The sequence below is a fragment of the Artemia franciscana genome, chromosome 14 (genome assembly GCF_032884065.1).
Source record: "Artemia franciscana chromosome 14, ASM3288406v1, whole genome shotgun sequence".
NCBI classification, from domain to species: domain Eukaryota; kingdom Metazoa; phylum Arthropoda; class Branchiopoda; order Anostraca; family Artemiidae; genus Artemia; species Artemia franciscana.
In genome coordinates this window covers 21,199,954-21,226,241 of record NC_088876.1, presented here as the reverse complement: position 1 = coordinate 21,226,241, position 26,288 = coordinate 21,199,954, and the positions used below count along the sequence as shown (strand labels likewise).

The 26,288-nt window shown below is 35.2% G+C and overlaps 1 long non-coding RNA gene across 1 annotated transcript in view; it reads left to right on the top strand.

The window, feature by feature from the left end:
- Positions 1 to 26,288, top strand: part of LOC136035444 (uncharacterized) — a 67,405-nt gene that overhangs the window by 27,685 nt on the left and 13,432 nt on the right. The window contains exon 2 of the long non-coding RNA XR_010619423.1: positions 11,100 to 11,229. This is a non-coding gene — a long non-coding RNA (uncharacterized LOC136035444). The remainder of the gene's footprint in view (positions 1 to 11,099; positions 11,230 to 26,288) is intronic.

Genomic DNA, 26,288 nt, shown 5'->3' with positions numbered 1-26,288 from the left:
AAGCCTTCTCCCGATATCCTAGGTTCACTCGGTAGATACGATCACTCCGGAAAAAAGTGAACACTCATCCGTGATTCTTCTTCCGGCAAAAAAGAGAAAGATAGGATATCTTCCGGCCAGATAGGAGGCTGCCAAGCTAGAGAGAAAGCATTGCTTATTAACAGTTCTTACTGATATCAAATCTTTGGGGCCCCAGGTAGGCGATTTTTGAGGACACTTAGGAAATCCAATAAATGACACAATAAGATCTCCCTTTATACAAGGAGCTCCCATCACTCTTTCGAAACTAGACCAATTAAATAAATTTTAATTTCAAACTATATTTCTAATGTGGCTCTGAGAAGGGGGAGGGACTCTGGACAATTTTTTCACTGCATTTTTCCTTGGTTAGGGCCACCATGAATGCTTTATAGCAAACATACATTTTTAATTCTTGTAAACTTCCATTTTGGTAAAATAAAAATTAAAAATGAATTTCGGGAAATAAAAAAAAATACCTAAGCTTCAATCGGTTATTTTTAACTTGGATTCAGCACCATGTCTTATCCAGGGGGGGGGGGCTACAGGTTTTGAATTTACTCCTAAGATGCTGGTGTGACTCGTAAAAATGTAACAAAAACGCATAAAGCCTAAGTAAAATTATGCGTTTTTAAAGTTTTTTTTTGTAAAATACGTATGCACATAAAAAGGGTATGCACAGGGTAGCTATGCAAATATAATATTAGCCTATATTATGCGAGAGAGCTCGCAGGCATGGTTGTAGTATTATTAAATTCTCTAATTGGTAAGATAGGTAAAAAAAAAAATGAAATTGACTGAATTTTAGATATTTGCAAAAGCATAAATTGGAAAATTTTCAGTCTCAATCACGCTTTTTATCATATTTGTCATATTTTTGAAAAGAGATAATCTGACTGTTTTCTCGCAAATGTTGGCTCCAGTTTCCCATTAGTGACTCTAGCATGTTAATGGAATTCTTTTGTCTCACACACAAACAGACATGTTTACATATCTTGTTTTAATAATGGTCGAAGCGTTTTTCGTTTTTTTTCATTTTTTCTTCTCTTGGTTTCTACTATTTCTAAGACATTCTTTTGCCAAAACACGGGAAAAAACAGACATGGAAAAAATAATAGATTCAAGAGCTGTCTTTGTTGTCTGGTTAATGTGTCTAGGTCAATTTCCAAAAACTAATCACAATTTTGAAATAAGAATCATCGATTCCTCACATTGTTCAAACTGTATGATTGTTTTCTTGGAGTTGTACTGTTATTCGTTAAATGTATTAAGAATATAAGTCTTAAAAAACTATTGATATTGAACTCACTGAGTTCAAGATAATTTTCATCAATTTTATGAACATATATATAATATAAAAAATAGCTTTGTAAATAATTAGTTTTTTCTGCAGGCTATTTAAGGCTTTTCCCCCTGACCCTATTTTTTTGCGTCGGTTTTGTGTTTTCAGTAAAGTGCTAGATTTTAAAAATATAGGTGTATATTACAAGGTAGTTCATTTGAACTAGTTTTGCAGGCATTTATTGCGCAAATTTCGATCTTTACATCCATAAGAAGGAACTTTGATTTCTTAGAATTAAGTATGTCACATTTTCTCCATTACGGATTTTTTTTTACACAAGTTTTAAGACCCAATATGATATATGAAGCAAAGCGTAGTACATAATGTATCTAACTTAAAATCTTGAAAATGGACAAAACGAACGTCTTTTGATACTGAACGACAAAATCCTCCCAACCTGATTCAGTTCAGAAAGAACGTGATAATCTCTATGTTTCTTGAACAGAGGTCAAAACTTTAAGATCTACATTTTTACAAAAAAAACTTGGACTCTCTTTCAGTTTTGTTTCCATTATTAAACCAAACTCAAGTTTTATTTGCAAAACCAAACACTTGTCAATTTGTTAAGAAAGCTTATGTCTGCACATTCATCCTAAATTCTTACAGATGTTTAAAAACCTCATAAACAATTGAAAGCCATATTTAAAACCAGTTTTCTAACCATCCTGGTACCAATTATCGACCGATGAATAGAAATTCCAAAGGAAAAATGAAATACGAAACATGTGGACTACCTATAGAGCCGTCGTTATCTTTTGGGAACTCCAAGAGGGGATCAAATTGCAGACGTTCTGATGTAAGAAAAGAGCAGTGACCCGTGGGAGGGGGCAGAGTAAAGGGGTGATTCAGCAAGCATAGATTCCAGCAAATGAAATTAAGTATCTTTTCGCAACGCAAGATTTAATGATTTTCCTGGACATATAGAAAATAAGATTGTGTTGTACTAAAAAAAAATTAAAGGTAAAAGATAAATGGGAGTGATTTAACTAAGGAATTAAAGACATACTAAGATTTGTGATTTTGTCTAGGAACGTTGTGAAACTGTTCAACATTAAAAACTCGTATCAACTTTAATATGACTGATATAAAAAAAGGAAACAAAGAATCTTTGCTATCACTCACAATTAGAAAGAGTGAATTCAACGTTTTAACATATGGGAAAAAATTTGGCAATTATCAACATTTACGAAGTCTATCACGCTCTCCTACCTCTGACCTCATTTGTGCAATTTGAATTTTTATTTTGAGCATAAAAGATTATAATTCAAAGTATATGATTTGTATCTAAGATCCGGAAACAAGGTTCTAAATCATGTTTTAAGCCAAGAGCAAATTCTGTACTTTCAAAGGATGAGGGAGGGGGGAGAGGATACTACCTCTTTTACTTTCTAGATAATTCCTTCTCTTCTAAAGTTTAAATTTTGCTTTTTGCAAATAGAGAATGCATCGGTTCGTTCAACCTACATAGTTGTAGATTTTTGGTATTAATAGTGTTTGCTGATTAATGGTTAGCGTACGTTGTTAGCCTAGCCGAATGGTTAGTGCGCTGGACTTGAGACCCTACAACAAAACTACTGTCCGTCGCGAATTCTGGCAATATATTCAGATACTGTAAAAAAATTTTGATTATAATCTAACATCTTAATTCTTAAGCAAAAACTCTGAAAAAAAACAGGGGGTACTAATCAATTTACAATTATTGATACACACAATTTAACAGCAAGAAATCGGGGGCCTAAGAAGCCTGTGTCTCATATCGTATCTTGGTGAGACCTGGGCATGGTTTAAGAAACGGTCAGAAATCAAAATAAATAAAAAATAATAAATAATATCAACTGAAAGTGAGGAGCAACTTTATGCATAAAATGAACAGAAATTATTCCTTCTATGAGGGAGCTGTCACCGCCTCAACTCTTCGCTGCTTATTCTAAAGCTTGAGTTTTTTTTCCAAAATTTTAAGAACATTTCACTTGTGCTTAAACACAAGAACCATTGAACTGGAATAAAGCTTTTTTAATTACTAAAAAGCTTTAACTTATAATTAAGTTTAAGTTAAGTTAAGAATAATTTAAGTTTGTTTTAAGGTTAAAGTTGATCCTTACTTTCAGTTGATTTTTTTTTTTCATTTAATTATATTTCATGAAAAGGTATAATTTTGTGAGCACGATACTTTAGCCAAGGCAGAAACGGTCAATACTTCAACGTTCTTTCTGGTTTTTGATGAGTAGCAAAGCATTGAGACAAATATTTTTTGAACGGTCATGAAAAAAGTATGTCAATTAAAGTAAAAGCATACAAGAGTAAAAAAGTAAAAATTACAAAAAAATACACAATAGCCAAATCATGAAAAATAAGATAGGAACTCCTAGAGTTCCCTTTTGTTGAGCAATGCCGAAGTTTCGGGCGGATCTTATTGAACAATACCGATTTTTTGAAATTCGGTTACACAACTCCGATATGTTTAAAGCCTTCAGACTCAGCAACTAGTTTGTTTCGAGTAAAGCATTGAAACTAAGATTGAGAAAATCAAATAAGGATCTTATTGAAATTTGAGAACTGTTGTAAGTGTTGACTGTTACTAAGTAATATTGATATTTTTAATTTAATTTTGAATACTAAAAGTCAATGCATTTTTCGGCCTTAAACTTTATAATTATAACAAATTAGAGGTTTTTCAAAGTAAGCTACCAAATGAATACCATCACTCCAGGTAAAAAATAGGTAAAAGTAATTATGAAACAAAAACACACGTCCGTAATAGGGACAACACAAAATTAAACATTTCTTTTTATATGGGCTTCAGACATTGACTCATGGGTAGGCTACTCAGACATGTTGAAATTGATGTTTGGATCCAGTTTAGATGGCTCTCCTTGCATCTTCTCCCCCGCAGCACCTACGAAGCTAGCCCTTGATTGTAATCTAATGAAATTTTATACATCTTTTTTTCTTTTTTCAAACCACTAATGTGACTAATGTCGTAACAGCCACGTTTGGCTGTTACGTTTTACTGTTACCATGCCTCGAATAAGTTAACTTCAGCAGTTATTTTAAAATATTCGATTGCACCTATCGTCTTTATAATAATAAGAAGAAATTTGTGGTAAAAAATGTACTATAATATTTTACAGCGTACTATAAATTTTTATGTTTTTTTTTTTTGAACGTTTTAGGCCTAAATGTTGACAGAAGATATAAAATGACTAGTGATTTCGGTCATTCAACTACGCTGACTTGCCCATGTAAATTCTTCAGTCAGCAAAGAGATATCCCTTATGTTGAGCATGTGAAACATCTCTTGTTACAGCATTGGTTTTCCACTAGAGATATCTAAAAGACATCCTTATCATCAGCTGTATGTCATTTTCATATGCATGGTCTAAGATGATATGAAACAGTAATGCATATCTCGCTGGAAACAAATTGCCGCAATTAAAACTCAGGGATTTCAGACTTGTATCACAGCAAAACAGAAAAAAAATCGGATAATTTAAGTTTTATTATAAAATTCATCATTTGGTACAACAAGCTTAGTGATTCTAATGAGGCGTGTCTCTAGTGATGGAGGAGGTTTGAGAACCCAGGTCCAACCCATTACCGTTAAACTGCAGAAAATTATGCCCCCCCAACACACATGTCTGTCAAGTAAAAAAGAATTGTTATAAAAATTTGCTTCTTATAATACTACTACTATTACTGACAACTCAACGCTGCATCAAGGCGCCTGAGCCCAACACAGCTAAGCACGCTCATCCTCCATCCCAATATTTTCAAATGCTCCCTTTTTACACCCTCCCAGGAAGTTCCAGTTTTCCTTAAATCGTTCCTCACTACATCCTTTCGCCCCAACCGAGGACGACCTGCTTTCCGTTTAGCCCTACGCGGTTGGCTAACATGGACAATCTTTGGCAATCTGTCATCCTTTATCTGAAGAACGTATCCTAGCCATTTCAACCTTTCTTTCGCTATTGCCCTAGTTAGCAGGAATGAATCGCACTTTCTTACAGGCTACTGTTTGAAATACGGTCAGTCGGTCGGGTACACGAAACAATCCGTACGCAATTTCTCTGGAAAACATCTAGTAAATGCTTCTTACGGGGCTGGCTAATTGTATAAGTTTTTTTATTATTATTATTAATGGTTTGAAGACATAATTCTTAGGTAGTTTCTATTATGTCCAAACGTTTTTGAAGATTTTTACAGACTTATAACAAATGAGACTTCCAAAATCAAGGTAACTTAAGGAGGTCCTAGACGATCAATCATTATGATCAAAACTTCCTATCACGAGTGAAGCGATTCCTTATTTCAATTTCCCCAGGAATCCCCCACCCCCAGTTGAAAGTTGCTCCCGCGGAAAATTTCCCCATTGAGGGTTTCTCCCGTGGAAAATTCCCTCTACCCATGGAAGACCCCTAAACTCAATTCTAATCCCGCTGAAAATTTCTCCCGGAACATCTCCATATGTTAAATTTAGTGAGCAAAGAAAAAGTCGGGCAAATAAAAAAAAAACTCGTAGAAGAATTCCGGCGAATTCACCCTGTGTAAAATTTCCCCTGGAAAGCTCACCCCCGAGAACTTCCCTCTTCAAGGGAAAATTTCACCATAGAATATATCTCAAGCAGAAATTACCACCAGAAAATGTCTGTACACTTCACAATAACAAATACTGTACATAAACTAAGGGTATTTTCGTAATTTACAGCCCTTTCCCCAGGGTTTGTGGGTTCATGTTATCCCCAAAGGCATAGTTATCGGACCTTTCAACTTCGCTGAACAAAACAGCTATCTAAAAATTTGATTGGACGACTTTGGGAAAAAAGGGGCGTGATAGGAGCTAAATACCCTCCAATCTGTTTGGTTACTTAAAAAGGGCACTAGAAATTTGATTTTCCTTATCTTCTATGATAAGTGGTTCGATACTATCACCCATAAAAAAAAATAAAACATGCATCCGTCATCTTTCTTCTGACAAAAAAAAAGAAAAAATTCCAAATTTTGTATATACGAACTTGAAACCTATAAAATAGGGCCCTTTGATACGCTAAACCTGTCGGTTTGATTTTCGTTAAGATTGCTTGACGTTTTGGGGTGTTTCTCCCTTGTCAAAAATCAGTTAAATTTTCTCAGGCTAACTTTTCTGGGTAATATTAAACTTAATGAATCTTATATATTTTTAATAAACATAAAAATTTGATTTTTTCTATATATCTATTGCTATCAAAATTCTGTTTCTTAAATTTTCGGTTACTATCGAGCCGCGTCGCTCCCTATACTACTGCTTAGACAAATGACGTCCCTTATTAACTTTTTTTAACAAGCCGAAATGAAAACTAATTTGAAAATCCGTTTTGATCAAGATTAAAGGGTTGATTGAAGCATGATTGAAACGGGCGTCAATCGACTGCCGGAGTGTACTTAGGGAAAAATAAAATAAATCTGTGGTTCATTTTCAAGGCTCCTTTTTAATTGAAAAAAAAACCGCATGAAAGGGTTCCTGGTATCACACTACGACTCTTGTTAATAGTAACCGTGACTAAAAAAGAGTTTTGATTGCTTTCGTGTTTCAGAGGCCATAATGCTCCGCAGTGGTGCATTCCTTCTTATAGATGTACATTATCAACTATTATATAAATAACTGTGGAAGATATTCAACGGATCTTTCTGGGGTTAGAGGGGGATGCTCGAAGCCTCGAAAAGTGTATTTTATGCCCAAATTCTTGAAGTTTTGGATTTTTCAGATAAATATACAAGGACAGGGGGGGGGGAATATATAGATAATCCGTAATGTCACTTCAGTCTAAGGAATATTTTTGGGGTCACTCTGTAATGTGGGTGCTCCATTGTGGTGTTCCTAGATCATTCCAGAAATATTTTAAGCAGGACATAAAAGGTTAAATTTATATCTGCAGAAAATGGGGAGAAATTGGTGGGACCTCCATATATAAAGACATTTTCGAAAAACTTCCCTTAAAAAAAGCGTGGAAATGATCACCCTTTGACGCAGCTCTGTATTTCAGATCCTCCTTCCTTCCTCCTAAGAAACATTTGAAAGAGTGAAATTTTGTGGGGATAGTTATCATTCTCGACTCATTGATATATGTATATAAACTTGAATGGATAAAAGGGGTTTGGATGAGGGAATGGTACCCTGCCTTATATTCAACAGAACCTTGGATAAAACAGATCGTAGTAACAAACTGCAAACAGAGTTGCAAACAATTTTTTTTCAACATATTGAACAACGAAATCCATTATTTGCGTTGATTCTAAGTTTGCTGCTAAACACCACTAGTTTTATAAATCCCCCAAAAATACAGCTCACAAGTTTTTTTTTAGAAGCAATTGGATCGAACCGACAGTCGTATATTATTGAATGAAGGTTCGTTCGAATGAAAATTTTATGATCTAGTACACTTTTTACTTCCTTATTATTTTTTATAGGGAACGGATGTAGCTAAGGTATCGGAAAAACGTTCTAGGCCCTTATTCTCCTACTTTCCGTGAGAGGTATTTCAGGTGAATTGAATGAATTTTTAGATAATTAGGGGTTTAACCTCGGACCTCCCTTCAGTATGAAGAATACATATAAATGATGCATAATATATTATTAAGGATGAATATGCAATGAAGCGTCCAGAATGGGTTTTAAGGGGGAAAGCGTTCGCGTCTCACTACAGATACAAAAGTTTTTTTTAAAGAAATATACTTTATTTCGAAAAGAAAACTTGTAAATAAAGAGTGGGGCATAATAGGGCGGTACCCCTCCTCATACATAGATTAATATTGGTTATGATATTAAAAACAAAACGAAATTAGATACAATATGTTTTCAAATTAAACTATAGAGCATTATCAAAACTTAAAAAGCGACAAATATTGTTCAGTATTTAAGCGGGGGGAGGAGCTGCCCGCCTCCTAACCCCTCGCTCTTTACACTCGACTTTGATTTCTTGCCCTTAATGCCTTAAGAACGAATGCTCAAACATAATGTAAATAGGATTGGATATAATTTTTCTTTATATATATATATATATATATATATATATATATATATATATATATATATATATATATATATATATATATATATATATATATATATATATATATATATATATATATATATATATATATATATATATATATATATATATATATATATATATATATATATATATATATATATATATATATATATATATATATATATATATATATATATATATATATATATATATATATATATATATATATATATATATATATATATATGACTCATATTTTGTAACCGACTCAAATTTTGACAACAATATATACATCACAAGAATTGGCTTTTTATGTGATTCCAAATATACATATAATGGGTTAATGGCTTAGTGGCAATCTTTTATTTTTGCTAATTTTTCACCCACTTTCCCTTTTTCTAAGGTGTTTCCATTGAATTTTTTTCTTGTATGTCTATTGGAAAAATTGAACAAAAAACGATTAATTCCTTCCCCGCTAAATTTTGAAAAATACATTTTACCCCTTCCCTAATTTTTGGTGAATTGACGCTCCTGAAGGAGCGCTGAGTTTACCCACGTTTCATGCAAGGAAAATAGTAAATGACGATTAATTAAAACAAAAATATTAGTGTGTTTCAAACAGTTCGTGGTGGATTAGGTTAAGTTGAATTTGGTTATAAATATCAGAAAAGGGTCAAAAACCTAAGCTACCCTATCTAACCTATCCTGTCATCATCAAACATTGGAAAAAGTTTTGGAAATTGGAAAAAGTTTGGAATTGGAAAACATCGGAAAAACATAGAAAAAGTTGACTGGCAACGCTGACTAAATGCAAGGAGAAAAAAAGGTATTTCAGCAGACATTCACCGGTGAACGTCAACATTTTCGGACATTCACGGTAACAAATATTGAATTTTTATGCTGATTAAAGATATAAAAGGTCATCAAGTTTACAACCTGTCAAAAGTTACGGGTACTAAAATAAAATTCTAATTTTTGGCAAAGGAGAAAAACACCCCCAAAAAGTCAAGCGATCTTATTGAAATTGTACCATCTGATTCAGCATATCAGAAACCTTACTATAGAGTTTCAAGCTCTTAAATACAAAAATGTGGAATGCATTTTTGGATAGAAGAAAGATCATGGATGCGTGTTTATTTGTTCTAGTGCCCATTTTAAGTAAGTAATAAGATCCACACCCCTTTTTCCAAAGTCATCAGATCAAAATTTGAGATAGCCGTCTGATTCAGCATAGTTGAAAGGTCCAATAACAATGCCTTTGGGATAGCATGACCCCAACAGTACCTGGAGAAGGGGCTGTAGGCACAAAGTTATGCAATTTGTACATTACTCACATATGGTATTTGTTATTGGGAAAGTTTCCAAATGAGTTTTCCAGGAGGAATTTTTCACACGGGGAAGGAGATTTGAAAAACATGGCATTGTTTGAAAAACAACTGGAAATTAACTAAAACATTTTTTTTCAAATGAAAATAAGGAGCGACATTAAAACTTAAAACAAACAGAAACTAGTCCGTAGATGAAATTTACTCCCTCTTCGATACCCCGCTCTTTACGCTAAAGTTTTACTTTTTGTTCAAGCTCTTTAAGAACGACTCTTGAAACATGAGGGTCATTTAACTAGAATAAGAAGCTTTTTAAAGTAGTAAAAACCTTAGCATAAAGAGCGGGGTATCAAGGAGGGGGTAATCTCATTCGCACCCGGAATAATTTCTGTTTGTTTAAGTTTTAATGTTGTTCCTTACTTTAAGTTGAAAAAACTTAGGTACTTTTGTATTATACGATAAACACTCGAGAATTTTGATCGCGAATGACGCGAACACGAGACAAGAAACTGGTCAAGCAACTTCTTTTCACCAGACAATTAGCTTTGGCTGGGTTGGAAAATGCATTGTAGCTGTATTTTAGTTAAGTATTTAGTTGGTATTTTGGTTAGGTTATGTTAGAAGAGGTTTGTTTAGGTTACGATTTAATATATGCTATACTCCCCCCCCTAATGTGCAAATACATAACCCAAATTTGTTTCTAAACTATTATATTTGCATCATAATTTGCTTTATTTTATTAGCATTAACCAAACTTCACTTCTTGAGTATTTCCCGTATAAGACTTAAGTACCAAAGCTTTTTATATATTTAATTACCCCAAGAATACAATAATTTATGGATGCCTATTTGCTTAAAACAATAAAAGCTGAACTCAAATGTTTTAAAAGAGAATCAGTAAATTAGACACTTGAAACTAATTATTAAATATATCTTTTATAGCAATAAATACTTTCAGTAGAGCACTTTAAAATTTAAACATGAAGAGTGGGAGTGGGAAGGTAATCATCCCTCCTCACGTACGGCATAATTGACGTTCACCCTTTACTTTCATTTGACGAACTTGTTTTTGTTAATTTAATTCAGCTTAGAATCCAACAATACCAATCCAACAGTAAAAAAACTCGGCTCTTATTTTTTCTTTAGTGTGCCTTTCGAAAGTTCTAGTATTAGTTGTCAATTAATTCAAACAAAAGGGATATATTATACACTCATATTAACACAAACTTTTTTCCTGTTTTGGGAAATTATTTCAATCAATACCATATCTTCAATTGTTAGTTATTTTTTTTTTCGGAAAATGCTCTTTCTGTTTCCATCCAAATTGGGAATTTATTATCATTCACTGAATTGTAAATTAAAGTAGATGATTCCGTTCTGTTTCAGCTTCAGGAGGGACGAGCCACCTACCAAATTAATATTGATTCTTTTCCGCAATTCCAAGAGCTAGAGAATACCAGCAGTAACTCCCATAGGGAGCTGGAGGGGGAGTTCTAATTTAGCGGCAACATCCTAGGTAAGTTGATTACAGTGTATACATTTCTATTAGTATGACTTAATAATTTGACTTTTTACCTTTCTTTATTTAGAACTAGACTGGAATCTTTTTTCCAGGCCATCATAACGACGTAGTTCAAAAGGATTTTGTTTTGGAGAAGGGCCTAATTTTGGGTTTTTTTCAAACACCTCCCACAGTTAGAAAACAAATATTAAAAGAGTGTTCGTTGGGGAATTAATTTTTTTATTTCTTTTTATTATTTTTTTTGGGGGGGGACTGGAGTAAGTTATAAGGATGGAGAGAGGAGCGGGTTGAAGGGGTTGGGATGAACGGAGTTATGTTTGGATGGTGGTTGTTGCCCTCGGGGTGTTTGAGAGAAGGTGATGTTTTTTCTTTTTTTTTCATTATTATTTTCATTAGTGTAGGATGCTTCTAGGAACATTTATGCAGGTTTTTTTTTTATTATTTATTGTTGATTTAGGGTGCTTTTAGGAATGTTTATGTAGTTAATCGCTACGCGTTAGCAAAATGAAAATTTTTCCCTAGCTTAGTGATTTATATCTATATCTATAAAAAAAATAGTTTTTTTTAACTGAAAGTAAGGAGCGACATTAAAACTTAAAACGAACAGAAATTAGTCCGTATATGAAATGGGTTTTCCCCTCCGCAATCCCTCGCTCTTTACGCTAAAGTTTTTAATTGTTTTAAAAATTAGAATTGTGGCAAAGAGTCAAACTTTAGCGTAAAGAGCGAGGGATTGCGGAGGGGAAAACCCATTTCATATGCGTAGTAATATCTGTTCGTTTTAAGTTTTAATGTCTCTCCTTACTTTCAGTTATAAAAACTAGGTTTTTTATTTAATTTCTGAACGTTTTTGAATAAATGCATAACACACTTAAGAATTAACTTACGTAACAAACTTTTATACTCTTATATTTTTATTATGTATATGAGGGGGTTTGTCCCCTCGTTAATACCTCGCTCTTTATACTAAATTTTAAGTTTTGTCCCAATTCTTTAAGAATGACCCCTGAATCAAAAAGGCCATAGAATAAGTAGTTGAAATTACTAAAAACACTTTAGCATAAAGAGCGATATATTTATCTCCTCCAAGTACCTCGCTCTTTATGTTAAAGTATTTTTAGAACCCCTCATATGCTTAATAATCTCTGTTCGTTTTAAGTTTTAATGCTACTCCTTACTTTCAATTGAAAAAACTTTTTCATGTTTATTTTTTCATTGTTTTTTTTTATAGTAATGCTAGAAAATCCTGCGCCCTTTTCATTGAGTTTCTCTTCCCCCATGATATAATCCTCCAAGGAAAGATCCTCCCACATAGCCCCCTTCCCTCAACTCAACCCCCTAAACCAAAAGAATCCCCCCTGAAAACGTCTGTACACTTCTCAATTACCATTACTGTATGTAAACATTGGTCAAAGTTTGTAACTTGCAGCCCCTCCCCCAGGGACTGTGGGGGAGTAAGTCATCCCCAAAGACATAGTTATTATGGTTTTCGACTATGCGGAACAAAATGGCTATCTCAAAATTTTGATCCGTTGACTTTGGGATAAATGAGCGTGGGAGGGGGCCTAGGTGCCCTCCAATTTTTTTGGTCACCTAAAAAGGGCACTAGAACTTTTCATTTCCATTAGAATGAACCCTCTTGCAACATTCTAGGACCACTTGGTCGCTATGATGACCCCCTGGGAAAAAGAAAGAAAGAAAGAAAAAAAGAAAAAAAAAAACAACAAACAAATAAACACGCACCCGTGATCTGTCGCCTGGCAAAAAATACGAAATTCCGCATTTTTGTAGATAGGAGCTTGAAATTTTTGCTAGAGGGTTCTCTGATACGCTGAATGCGATGGTTGCATTTTCGTTAAGATCCTACGACTTTTAGGGGGTGTTTCCCTCTATTTTCCTAAATAAGGCAAATTTTCTCAGGCTCGTAACTTTTGATGGGTAAGACTAAACTTGATGAAACTTATATATTTAAAACCAGCATTAAAATGTGATTCTTTTGATGTAGCTATTGATATCAAAATTCAATTTTTTAGAGTTTTGGTTACTATTGAGCCGGGTCGCTCCTTACTACAGTTCGTTACCACGAACTGTTTGATACCAAACCTGAAGATTTCACGTCGGCCCTCTCGGAACATATCTTTAATTTTCCAAATCATTTTATTTTGTTTGAAAATGTTTCTTTGATTTCCAGGGACCAAGGTTTAAATCAAGTTTTTAGGGAAACAATCAAAATTAAAAAATATGACTTTTAGTGGGTGTTTTCCCCTATTTTCCGAAATAAGGTAAATTTTCTCAGGCTCGTAACTTTTGATGACAAAGACCAAATTTGATGAAACTTATATATTTAAAATCAGCATGAAAATCCGATTCTTTTGATGTATCTTTTAGCATCCAAATTCCGATTTTTAGAGTTTCGTTTACTATTGCGCCGGGTCGCTCCTTACTACAGTTCGTTACAACGAACTGTTTGATAGTTTATATTTTCGTTTATTATCAAACAGTTCGTGGTAACGAACTGTAGTAAGGAGCGACCCGGCTCAATAGTAACCAAAACTTTAAAAAATTGAATTTTGATATCAATAGCTGCATCAAAAGAATCGCATTTTAATGCTGATTTTAAATATATATGTTTCATCAAGTTTAGTCTTACCCATCAAAAGTTACGAGCCTGAGAAAATTTGCATTATTTAAGAAAATAGGGGGAAACACCCCCTAAAAGTCGTAGAATCTTAACGAAAATGACACCATCAGATTCAGCGTATCAGAGAACCCCACTGTAGAAGTTTCAAGCTGCTATCTACAAAAATGTGGAATTTTGTATTTTTTTTTACCAGAAGGCAGATCACGGATGCGTGTTTATTTGTTTGTTTTTTCTTGTTCCCAGGGGTCATCGTATCGACCAAGTCGTCCTAGAATGTCGCGAGAGGGCTCATTCTAATGGAAATGAAAAGTTCTAGTACCCTTTTTAAGTGACCAAAAACATTGGAGGGCATCTAGGCCCCCTCCCAGGCTCATTTTTTCCCAAAGTCAACGAATCCAAATTTTGAGATAGCCATTTTGTTCAGCATAGTCGAAAACCATAATAACTATGTCTTTGGGGATGACTTACTCCCCCACAGTCCCCGGGGGATGGGCTGTAAGTTACAAACTTTGACCAGTATTTACATATAGTAATGGTTATTGGGAAGTGTACAGACGTTTTCAGGGGGATTTTATTTTGTTTGGGGGTCGGGTTGAGGGGAGGGGGCTATGTTGGAGGATCTTTCCTTGGAGGAATCTGTCATGGGGGAAGAAAAATTCAATGAAAAGGGCGCAGGATTTTCTAGCATTACTATAAGAAAACAATGAAAAATAAACATGAAAAGTTTTTTCAAATGAAAGGAAGGAGTAGCATTGAAACTTAAAACGAACAGAGATTCTTACGCATATGAGGGGCTCTAAAAATACTTTAGCATAAAGAGCGAGGTATTTAGGGGGAGATAAATATCTCACTCTTTATGCTAAAGTATTTTTAGTAATTTCAACTATTTATTCTACGGCCTTTCTGATTCAGGGGTCATTCTTAAAGAATTGGGACAAAACTTACAATTTAGTGTAAAGAGCGAGGTATTAACGAGGGTACAAGCCCCCTCGTATACATAATAAAAATATAAGATTATGAAAGTTTGTTACGTAAGTTAATTCTTAAGTTACGTATATTTTTTACTAATAAAAATGTTCGTTAAAAATTAAAAGTTCTAGTTGCCTTTATAAGTAACCGAAAAATTGGAGGGCAACTAGGCCTCCTTCTCCACCCCTTATTTCTCAAAATCGTCTGATCAAAACTAAGAGAAAGCCATTTAGCCAAAAAAAGAATTAATATACAAATTTCATTTTAATAATTTATGTGCGGAGAGCCAAAACCAAACATGCATTAATTCAAAAACGTTCAGAAATTAAAAAAAAAAAAAACTAATTTTTTTTTGCTGAAAGTAAGGAGCGACATTGAAACTTAAAACGAACAGAAATTACTCCGTGTATGAAAGGGGTTGTCTCCTCTGCAATCCCTCGCTCTTTACGCTAAAGTTTGACTCTTTGCCACAATTCTACTTTTTAAAACAATTAAAAGCTTTAGCGTAAAGAGCGAGGGATTGCGGAGGGGACAACCCGTTTCATATACGGAGTAATTTCTGTTCGTTTTAAGTTTCAATGTCGCTCCTTACTTTCAGCTAAAAAAATTAGTTAATTTTTTATTTATAAATAAAAGTCAAAGTAAAAAAAAGTCTCCTCAAAAATTTCAGTCTTGTTTATACATGCACCCAAGGCACGTACCCAGCAATTTATTCCGAAAGAAGGGGGGGCAGTTAAAAAACAATCAGAACAGGACATGAATGGGAAATTAAGCAATTATAAAAATGCCAACATTTCGGGTAGGGTCGGGGCACGAAATTCCCCTCCCTCCGGAGTTACTTGGCTGGACAACGCTTAATAAAAGATTCTGAAAGTCAGGTGTAAGGTCACTGCTAAAACAAATTTTTAGCACGCCCAAAGTAGACAAAATATAACATTTTTGCCGACAAATGTGCAATACTGAAATAGAAGTGAAACTCATCTGTTTCAAGGAAAAAACACATTTGTCACCTTAGAAATTAGAATTTTTTGAGAAACAGAAAAAAAGTCTAGCATTGAAAAGGGATGAGAGGCAATTTAACGTGAAAAAACGTTTACGCACATACAAAAATTGGCTATATCTCTCCTGTTAATCTGCTAACTGCTCAACCGAAATAGAGAAATGTGCACTGGATTTGCGTTAAATACAAAGGAGAAATGAAACAAATAATTAAATAATAGATATATGTTTAAGTAACGTAGTTAATGGATAGAGAAACCTTTTACCAACTTTCATTAATTTTTTTTTAACGAAAATAAAGAGTGACATTAAAACTGAAAAAAACGATATTTTCTTATGTAAGTTCTCTCCATTAAAAATCTGCTTTAAACACTCAAAACACTCTAGCGTTTAATCCACTCCATAAGCTGAAGTTTAACTATTTCTCTTATTGAAAGCATTTTCGTGTGCAATACATGTTGCACTTGTGAGAACAATTACCAATGGGCAATTATAAATATTCGATTGATCATACTCGTCGTCACATCTCTTCTAACCGCAGATTTCGTTGTGCATCATTTTCGTTTGACATAGTTGGGATTAACGCTGTCACTTGTCTTCTAACCGCAGATTTCGTAGTGAATCATTTTTGTTTGCGTTTTGTTTTGATGCTTATTGTCGCAAGTCTTCTAAGCGCATATTTTGTTGTACCTTATTTTCGTCTGAGATTCGTTATGTTACAGACTTGTATATATATGATTGTCGCGGTCGCTTGTCTTCTGACCGCAGATTAATGTGATTTCTTTTCCAGATTTTCCCCATTAATTATCTTTGCTTCAATTATCATGTTACATAATTCAGTTTTTCGCTCGCAATTTGTTGTGATTCTCGCTTGTTTCGTTTAAGATTTGATGTGATCCTCGCTGTCGCTTGTCTTTTAACCGAAGACTTTTTTCCCATCATTTTCATCACCACGATAGTTTTTTTTTTCTGAAAATTAGTATATCCAGATTTTTCGGCCTGAAAAAATAATTTGGATAGGTTTTTTCCCAGTTCTTCATTCCAAATTCGTTTTTCCCAGAGGTGATGGCGTTTAATGTATGGTCCTATAAGAGCGGAAGAGGGTTTGTTCATGAAATCATTCGGGAAAAAATCCAAAAGAGAAGTCCCATTAACCTGCAGTTAGAATACAAGTGACAGCTGGAATCCCACATATACAGGCCCGCCACGAGCCTAGCACCAGGGGTCGAGCGAAGCTGGGTCTCCTGGTACTATATATACAAGAGGATGAATGCGTCATATTTGCCTGAGTATTGGTTGAATTGTTTTTAGTGTCCATGATGCATGCAGCTTCAAAAAAGGAACGTAGCTAAATATAAAATACCGGTTGTAATGCGTCTATTTACAAAAGGCGTTTTAAGCACTTTCATAATGCTCAGAGGACACATGAACAACCTAGACCATCAAATGTGACAAAACCAATCCGAGCAGCTATGATAAAGGGTATTGAAAAAATGTCTGAAGTAATGATAAACGAAAATGAAGAACAAAGGAATATACAATTAGAATATTTTTGTCAACGACAATTATAACGAGTCAAAAGCAAAAGTAAAGAACAAAAAATACTTGGTTCGAAGAAAAGCGGCAGCAAGAATTAAAACGAGTCAAAAATAAAAGTGAAGAACAAAAGAATATGCGGTTACAAGACATGCGACAGCGAGGAGCAGAACGAATTAAAAATAAAAGTGAAAAACAAAGAAACATGTGGTTGAAAGATATGCCACAGCGAGAACAAAGAAATATGCGGTTAGAGGATGCGCGGCAGCGAGAATTGCAAGCGACAGAGGGAATCAGACCGTGTCAAAAATGAAACTGACAAGTCATTGGGACCCTTCAACGTTATATGTACTCCCTGTGGAGCCCTCTATTTTCTCGAGGAAAGAGTAGCAAATAAAGGTGATTCATTTGGAGTTTGATGCTTACAACAAGAATCAATATATACAAGCCTGCCGTGTACCGAATGCCGGGGCCTGGCCTCCAAATCGAATACGTAGTTTTTACGGCGCTTGGTATGTACCAAGTGACATATTGCGAGCGCAATTTCTGTCCGTTTGTATGTCTGTCTGTCTGTCTGTCGGTCCCGGTTTTGCTAGTTGGGGCACTTCTAGATAAGCTAGGACGATGAAAGCTGGCAGACGCATCAAAGACCAGACCAGATTAAATTAGAAATAGTCTCTTCCCTGATTCGACCATCTGGGGGGGGAGCGAGCGAACGAGATAGTTGAGAAGAATTTTATTTGCCGATAAAACAAACGATCGTTTTTCTTAAGCGTGGCTTGCTGGTCTAAGGGTATGATTCTCACTTGGGGTGCGAGAGGTTTCAGATTCGAATCTCGCACCACCCCAATTTTTACATGAAGAAGATCCGAAACTAGATATGAGATCAATATAGCCATCGCTGAAAGTTGGTAGGCGTATCAGGGACCGGACCAGATCAAATCAGAAATAGTCGCTTCCCCGATTCGATCATCTGGCGGTGGAGTGGAAGGACAGTTAATTTGAAAAAATTAGAAAAATAAGGTGTTTTTAACTTCCGAACAGGTTTTCAGATCTTAATGAAATTTGATATTTAGAAGGATCTCGTGTCTCAGAGCTCTTATTTCGAATACCAGCCGGATCCGATGACATTAGAGGGAGTTGGGGGAGGACCGGAAATCTTGGAAAACGCTTAGAGTGGAGCGATCGGGATGAAACTCGATGGGAAGAATGAGCACAATTCCTAGATACATGATCGCCATAATCGGACCTGATCCGCTCTCTTTGGGGGAGTTGGGGGGATCGGGATGAAACTTGATGGGAAGAATAAGCACAAGTTTTAGATACGTGATTGACATTACCGGTCCAGATCTGATCTCTTTGGGGGAGTTGGGGGATTTCTAGTGCTTTGGCGAGTTCGAGAATAAGCACAAGCTCTAGGTGCGTGATCGACATAACCGCACCGGATCTGATAATCTCGTCACAAGTGCCATATGAGCTCTTAGCTCTTGTTTTTCTTCAAACTGGAATATAGACGTTTCTGGCCACAAACACGAACTAAATAGGTCACAATTTTAGGAATTACTCCTTAAAAATTATTTCTCATATCTATTATATCTATTAATATCTATTAAGGTATTTTTCTCAGGGTGGTTATATCGAACCTATGGTGACGCTATGGCATCAGGAACATGCTCACATTGTTTACGGTTAGGAAACAAGCGACAATGACCTATACAAGCCTGCCATGTAGCCGTGCCGGTGCCTGGTGTCGAATTTTTTTTTCTTGAAAGTGGCATATTGACATTTCTTGGAAAATTTTTATTTTTCTCAGGGTGGTTGTATCGAACTTATGGTTACGGCATGACAAGTTGAAAAAGGAAAATCTTTTTCGTTATTATCATATTTTTCATTATGCTTTTTACGCACCTTTTTGTGCCAAATTTAAATGCTCAGCTAAAAAATAGCTTGAAAAGGCGAATAATAATAGGAATCTTTTCACATTACAAAAATTTCTTTTTCTTTCTTTTTTATTTGTTGCTAACATTATTTAGGCTTAGTTTTTGGTTGTCCATTAATCTTCGTTTTAACGAAATACAGTAGTATTTACAGGAAGTAGTACAGGAAGTTAAAAGCCAGGAAGTTATAGTAGTACAGGAAGTTAAAAGCCAATCGAGTACTTTGACAGTAAAGTCCAAGATATACAATGTGGACTTGTCAATTTGGCTTCTAAATGACTAGTATTTGTGATTTTTCGCATTTGTATTGTAAAGAAGAAAAAAACCTTTCATCACACGATAAGATTATAATATCTTCTTTTCCCTTTATCTCCATACATACTTGAAGAAATTTTCTATTTGACAAATATAGGATAGAAACCGAAAGCAAACCCGTAGAGCCTAAGTAAATTCTCAACATTTACTTCGGAAAGATAAGGATTGAAGTTTCTGAGTAAAATTACAAAGGCTATATGACATATTTTATCACCTGTCAGCCTACTGAAATTGACACAAGAACAAAAAATATTTAAAAAAGCTGAATTGAAGGATATGAAAGATGGACCTAACTCTTATATACGTACAATTTAGTAAAAGCAAAAAGGTTGTTTAAAGTGAGAAGTACATTTTGATTTGAAAGAATATTAGGCCAAAACGCTCGTGCCTAAATAATAACAACGATAATGATTATAATGCTATAAAAATGAAATCAATTATGCTTTTGTTACTAAAAAAAAATGCAAGCGTGATTAAAAAATGTCTGCTTTCAACACCAGGGCTGTTTTTATTGACTTATCATCGACCATTTTACTCTACATTACTCAACGTCATTTAATAGTCGGTAATATAATATGTTTCACATGAAAAATCGCTACTTAAGAGCTAAAGGGTCGTACTTGAAATAAATGATTTCAAGAAAATCGATGATGAAGTTTGAGCATTCTTGTGTTCATAATAGTCGCAGAAAACTTGGACTAAAGACATCTTCAGGCAGACTTAAAAGAATCTTCCCAACAGAATCAGATTATACGAAAAAAGCAACTAATGACGTTATTTTGACTATTGACATTTTTGATAAACTAACCTGAAAGCCGGTCGTCCGCGGTTGGGTTGGGAAAGATTTAAGGGAAACAGGAACTTCCTGGGAGGGTTTATAAAGTAAAGCTTTGAATAGATTGGAATGGAGGAGGAGCGTGCGTAGCTGTGTTGGCCTCAAGCGGCTTCATGGCGGTGAGTTGTTAGTAGTAGTAGTAATGACGTTTTCATTCAGTCTGTGCTTAGAGCGTTTCAGATTTAGAGTAGAGGCGTTAATTTCTTCTTCATCTAAGAAGTATGGGGTTAAAAAACAAAATAGAGATGTAACTTACTGAACTATTATAAGCTAATTTTTTTCTTTCCACACAAATAATTTGATAGACGTCTATTTGCAGTCATTTAAAGTATAACTATTCAGGATATTAATGCTGATTGTAAATATGAATGTGTAGTCTACTGTATTTCTGAAACTATAAAAAAAATCAGTAGTTATTTTCTGAAAGCGGATCAACGAAAAAGTGGTGCTACATCTATTCAAAAGTAGAGATGACGAGTGTTGGTTAAGTATTTAATGTCAGCAGGGTATTCCTGCCAGTGCTGCAACAAGTACTCCAAATTTTTACTTAAGTATCAAGTAATAAGTACTTTCCAAATTCTTACTTAAGTATCAAATACCAAGAACTTGCCAAAATTGTACTTAAGTATTACTTCAAGTACTACTTCAAGTATTTATCCTAGGTGTATATATATATATATATATATATATATATATATATATATATATATATATATATATATATATATATATATATATATATATATATATATATATATATATATAAGTATATACATATTTTTCTGATATCAAGCCCATGCTACCGTATTTTAAAGCCATTCTGAAGGCTTCTTAGCCCCTTCCCTTGCCTATAAAATGTCCCCTGTCATTCCTCTCTTGGAAATCTTAGTCAAGAACCAAAATTTCCGTTTTATCGCTTTTAACCGTTTCCCTTGTTCGGCTGGTACACACCCAATGAAGTCTAAGAAAATAATCTTAACCAATTTTCAACACAAGGGCTTGAAAGGAAAAGACTATCAAAACAATTAAGTGCAGTCAAAAACCTTTCATTGGATCAGACATATCACATGACAGGATTAACACAGTGCACGCAGAGTTGTACTTCTGGCGATTAGAGTTCAATCAAATCTGGCACGTTTGAAAAAATACAGGGTTATTCTGAAACATGTGGGAATGATGGAAAAAATATTGAAAATGTTGTTTTCCATTGTTTGGCTGGTACACACCCAATGAAGCCCAAAAAATAATCTTAACCAATTTTCAACACAAGGGCTTGAAAGAAAAAGACTATCAAAACAATTAAGTGCAGTCAAAAACCTTTCATTGGATCAGACATATCACATGACAGGATTAACACAGTGCACGTAGAGTTGAACTTCTGGTGATTAGTGTTCAGTCAAATCTGGCACGGTTGAAAAAATACACGGTTATTCTGAAACATGTGGGAATGATAAAAACAATATTGAAAATATTTTTTTCCCTTGTTTGGCTGGTAGACACCCAACGAAATCCAAAAAATAATCTCAACCAATTTTCAACACCACGGCATGAAAGAAAAAGACTATCAAAATAATTAAGTGCAGTCAAAAAACTTCTGATTGGATCAGACAGATCACATGAAAGGATTAATACAGTGCATATAGAGTTGAAATTCTGGCGATTAGTGTTCAGTCAAATCTGAGACCTTTGAAAAAATATAGGGTTACTCTGAAACATGTCGGAATGGTGGAAAAAATATTCAAAAATAGAAAAATAAACTTTGGATTGGCTTTAAAAAAAATAAAAGGTAATAAAGTAGTTCATTCTCTGATTCAATAAGTAAAAACCTTAGCAACAAAAAAACCTCAAATTTAAAAGTAAGGAGCCAAGTGAGTCAGTTGCAGACTTTTTTAATAAGAGGAATCAAAGCTCAATAAAAAAAGAGCAGCAAAAATCCACACTTTTGGCAGCTAGCTGAAGGTTGCTGGCTGTCAGTGTGCTGAAAGAAAAGAAGAGCATGAAAATGAAATCTTGATTCACACTTTGATGACATGTCTCGCCCTCGGCACCTTTTAGAAGGAAACTGCCTTCAGTTTTCAAGTTAAATTTCAGACACGCTATGAAAATGTACGGCATCTATATCCTTTGGCTGGTTTTCACTCAAGCAAGCCACATGCTGTGTAGTCAATTCAGATGGTCGGTAAAACTCCCTACAAACATATATTATAAAATCACGGGCCTGCAGCAAGCCCGCTGATTCAGACGCATTCCATACGGCTGGTCGAACTGCAGATTGAATGAATGAATCAACTTTATTATCCGTAAAAGTAAAAAAAAACACACAAAGTACGGGGTATTATAAAAAAACAAAAACAATAAACAGCAAGAAAAAAAAATTCAAACTGACAAAAGACGACATGGACTAATTAACCAGTATCAATATGGAAAAAAAGGCTGCAGAGGGTCGTAAACGTGAATAAAGTAGACAGTCTTTTTACATAAATCATCACTGGAAGACCGAATCCAAGAAGTCATATCTATTAAACCAAATCGAGCAATTATTTTTCTGTTTTGGTGCCATCTAGGAACCAAAACAGATTCCTAGCAAATTTCAGGAATTAGCAATATCTGAAATAAGCCATACGTAGAGTATGGCGATTTTTTTTACGGAATTGATGAGCCATGCCTGATAAAAACAAAAGCACAGGGGTGCAATAAGCGTTATAAATCATGCACAAACCATTGCGGTTGTAACGGCTTTTGTTAGGGGATATTTTTCCGTACACGACGCGTAGGTTTTTTACGGTTTGATTCACTTGGGATGAAAAGGTAGTGGAAAGTGTTGGACCGAAACACAGACCAAGCCAACTAACTAAAGAAGAACATGGCAGAATTGCAGTCCCAGCAACGAATGGAGCGATCGCATAAGGGTTATTAAAACAAATAAACTCGCATTTAGACGCATTAAGTGTCAGTCCAATCTTAGATAGTTCATTGGTTAATATAGTAAAATTGGAAAGCAATCCACGGCGAGTCCAGGCAATAAGAAGAACGTCGTCTGCATATGCAACAGAAGACAAACCAATATTACCGTAAGAAACAGAACTTTTAAGGGGTCACAGGCACAATGCAAGCACACATTTAAATACACTAGAAGACAATACGGCAGATGTTGCAACCTATTTATTTCTAGCAGCAGTTTTCACGCCATGAAGTGGCAAAAACCATGAGACTAATTCGAAAATCTTCTGAGAAAAAAGGAATAAAACAAGAGCTAAGAGCTCATATGGCACTTGTGACGAGGTCGGAAGAGCCAAGAGCTCATATGGCATGATCTCTAGCAAAATTATAAGAATCAATAGATTAATTTAAAAGAAAAAACAGAGGCTTAATGCCGGTCAGCATTTAAAATAAGAGCTCTGAGACACAAGGTCCTTTTAAATATCAAAATTCATTAAGATCCGATCACCCACTCGCAATTATAATACCTCATTTTTCTGATTTTTCCTATCCATTCAGCCCCCTCCCCCAGATGGTTGAATCGGGGAAATCAACTTTATCAAGTTAATTTGTGCAGGTCCCTGACACGCCTACCAATTTTCATTGTCCTAGCACGTCCAGAATTCAAAAATACCTCACGAACGGTCACCCGCTCTTAAATTAAAAATACCTCAATTTTTGTAATTTTTCCGAATTAACACCCCTCCAACTCCCCCAAAGAGAGCGAATCCATTTTAGTTATGTCAATCACGTATCTAAGACTTGTGCTTATTCATACCACCAAGTTTCATCCTGATCACTTCACTCTATGCGTTTTCCAAGATTTTCGGTCCCCCCCGAATCCCCCCAATGACACTGGATCCGGTCGGGACTTAAAACATGAGATCCGAGTTCCGAGATCTTTCTAAATATGAAATTTCATCCGATGAAATTCAAGATCTGATCACTCCTTCGTAAGTTAAAAATACCTCAATTTTTGTAATTTTTCCGAATTAAAACCCCCTCCAACTCCCCCAAAGAGAGCGAATCCATTGTAGTTATGTCAATCACGTATCTAGGACTTGTGCTTATTCATCCCACCAAGTTTCATCCTGATCACTCCACTCTAAGCGTTTTCCAAGATTGCCGGTCCCCCCCAAATCCCCCCAATGACACTGGATCCGGTCAGGATTTAAAACATGAGATCGGATTTCCGAGATCTTTCTAAATATGAAATTTCATCCGATGAAATTCAAGATCTGATCACTCCTTCGTAAGTTAAAATACCTAGTTTTTTCTAATTTTTCAGAACTACCCCCCCCCCCCAACTCCCCAAAAGAGAGTGAATTCGTTCTGTTTATGTCAATCACGTATATAGGACTTGTGCTTATTTTTCCCACTATGTTTCATCTCGATCCCTCCACTCTAAGCATTTTCGAAGATTTTAGGTTTCCCCCTCCAATGTCACCTGATCCAGTAGGAATTTAAAATAAGAGCTCTGAGACATGACATCCTTCTAAATATCAAATTTAATTAAGATCCGATCTAATTTTTGTCCTCCCATTCCCTCCCCCCCTCCAGATGGTCGAATCGAGGAAACAACTATTTCAAATTTAATCTGGTCTGGTCCCTGATACGCCAGCCAAATTACATTGTCCTAGCTTATCTGGCAGGGCCAAAACTAGCAAGACCGGGACTGACAGACCAACAGAATTTGTGATCACTGTATGTCACTTGGTAAATACCAAGTGCCATACAAATTAACTTTTCTCTGGGGATGAAATATTTGGTTGAAGGTTGGCTTCAGTATGACTTATTTTGGAAAAGGGTTATTTCCAGGCTTTGGGCAAGCCATGGGTGGAAGTAGTTACAGGCCCTACTAAACTGAAGGAAAACTCGACTTTCTTAAAACTTGAAAATCCCCCCCTCGCCCTATTTTAGATAGGGCTTGTGATATTAGAGCTCGATATGAGCCCTGATCCTAGTCATCATTGGTCTAGCTTTCATTTGGATCCGTTGCTCCATTTGTAAGTTATACTAAAATAAACCAAAAGCTTGACTTTTTTCAGCACTTAAACCCACTCACCCTCGTTCTATTTGAGCTAGGGTTTTCATCTCAAAACTTGATGCCTATCACAGTCTTAGGCACCTTCGGTTCAATCTTCACCGAGATCCATCAATCTCTCGCAAGTTATACTGAATTAAATGAAAAACTCAACTTTTTTTAGTGCTTAAAGCCCCCTCCCCCTAATTAAGCTAGGGTCTTCATCTCCAAACATTATGTGCCTTATGGTTTTGGCATCTTTGGCTTGACTTTCATTGAGATCCATTACTTCATTCGCAAGTTAAATTGAGTCTAACAAAAAAACTCAACTTTTTTAGCACTTAAAGTCCCTTCCCCCACCCCCTAATTAAGCTTGGGTCTCCATCCCAGAAATCAATGCATATCATACTCTTAGGCATCTTTATTCAATTTTCATCGAAATTCATCTCTCCATTTGCGAATTACAGCGAATTAAATGAAAAACTCGAATTTTTTTAACACTTAAAGCCCCATCGCCCTAATTAAGCTCAATTTTAATCCAAATAGTTCAATTTTAATACAAATCTGACTGGCGGTTCTCCCGCCATACTCGATTGACAGACGGGCGGACAGATCTCAAAAACCTATCTTGATGGATATTTTCCACTATCCAAATAGGTGATGATGCCTGGAGGATGATATGCTATTGTTTTCTTTTTTTTTTGAATTCAATGAGCCAACACGGCTACCTAAGACGTTCCAAAATCTGTCCGTCCGTCTGTCTTTCTGTCCGTCCGTCTGTGTAATCACATATAAGGGGAGAACCGCTGGTTGGATTTG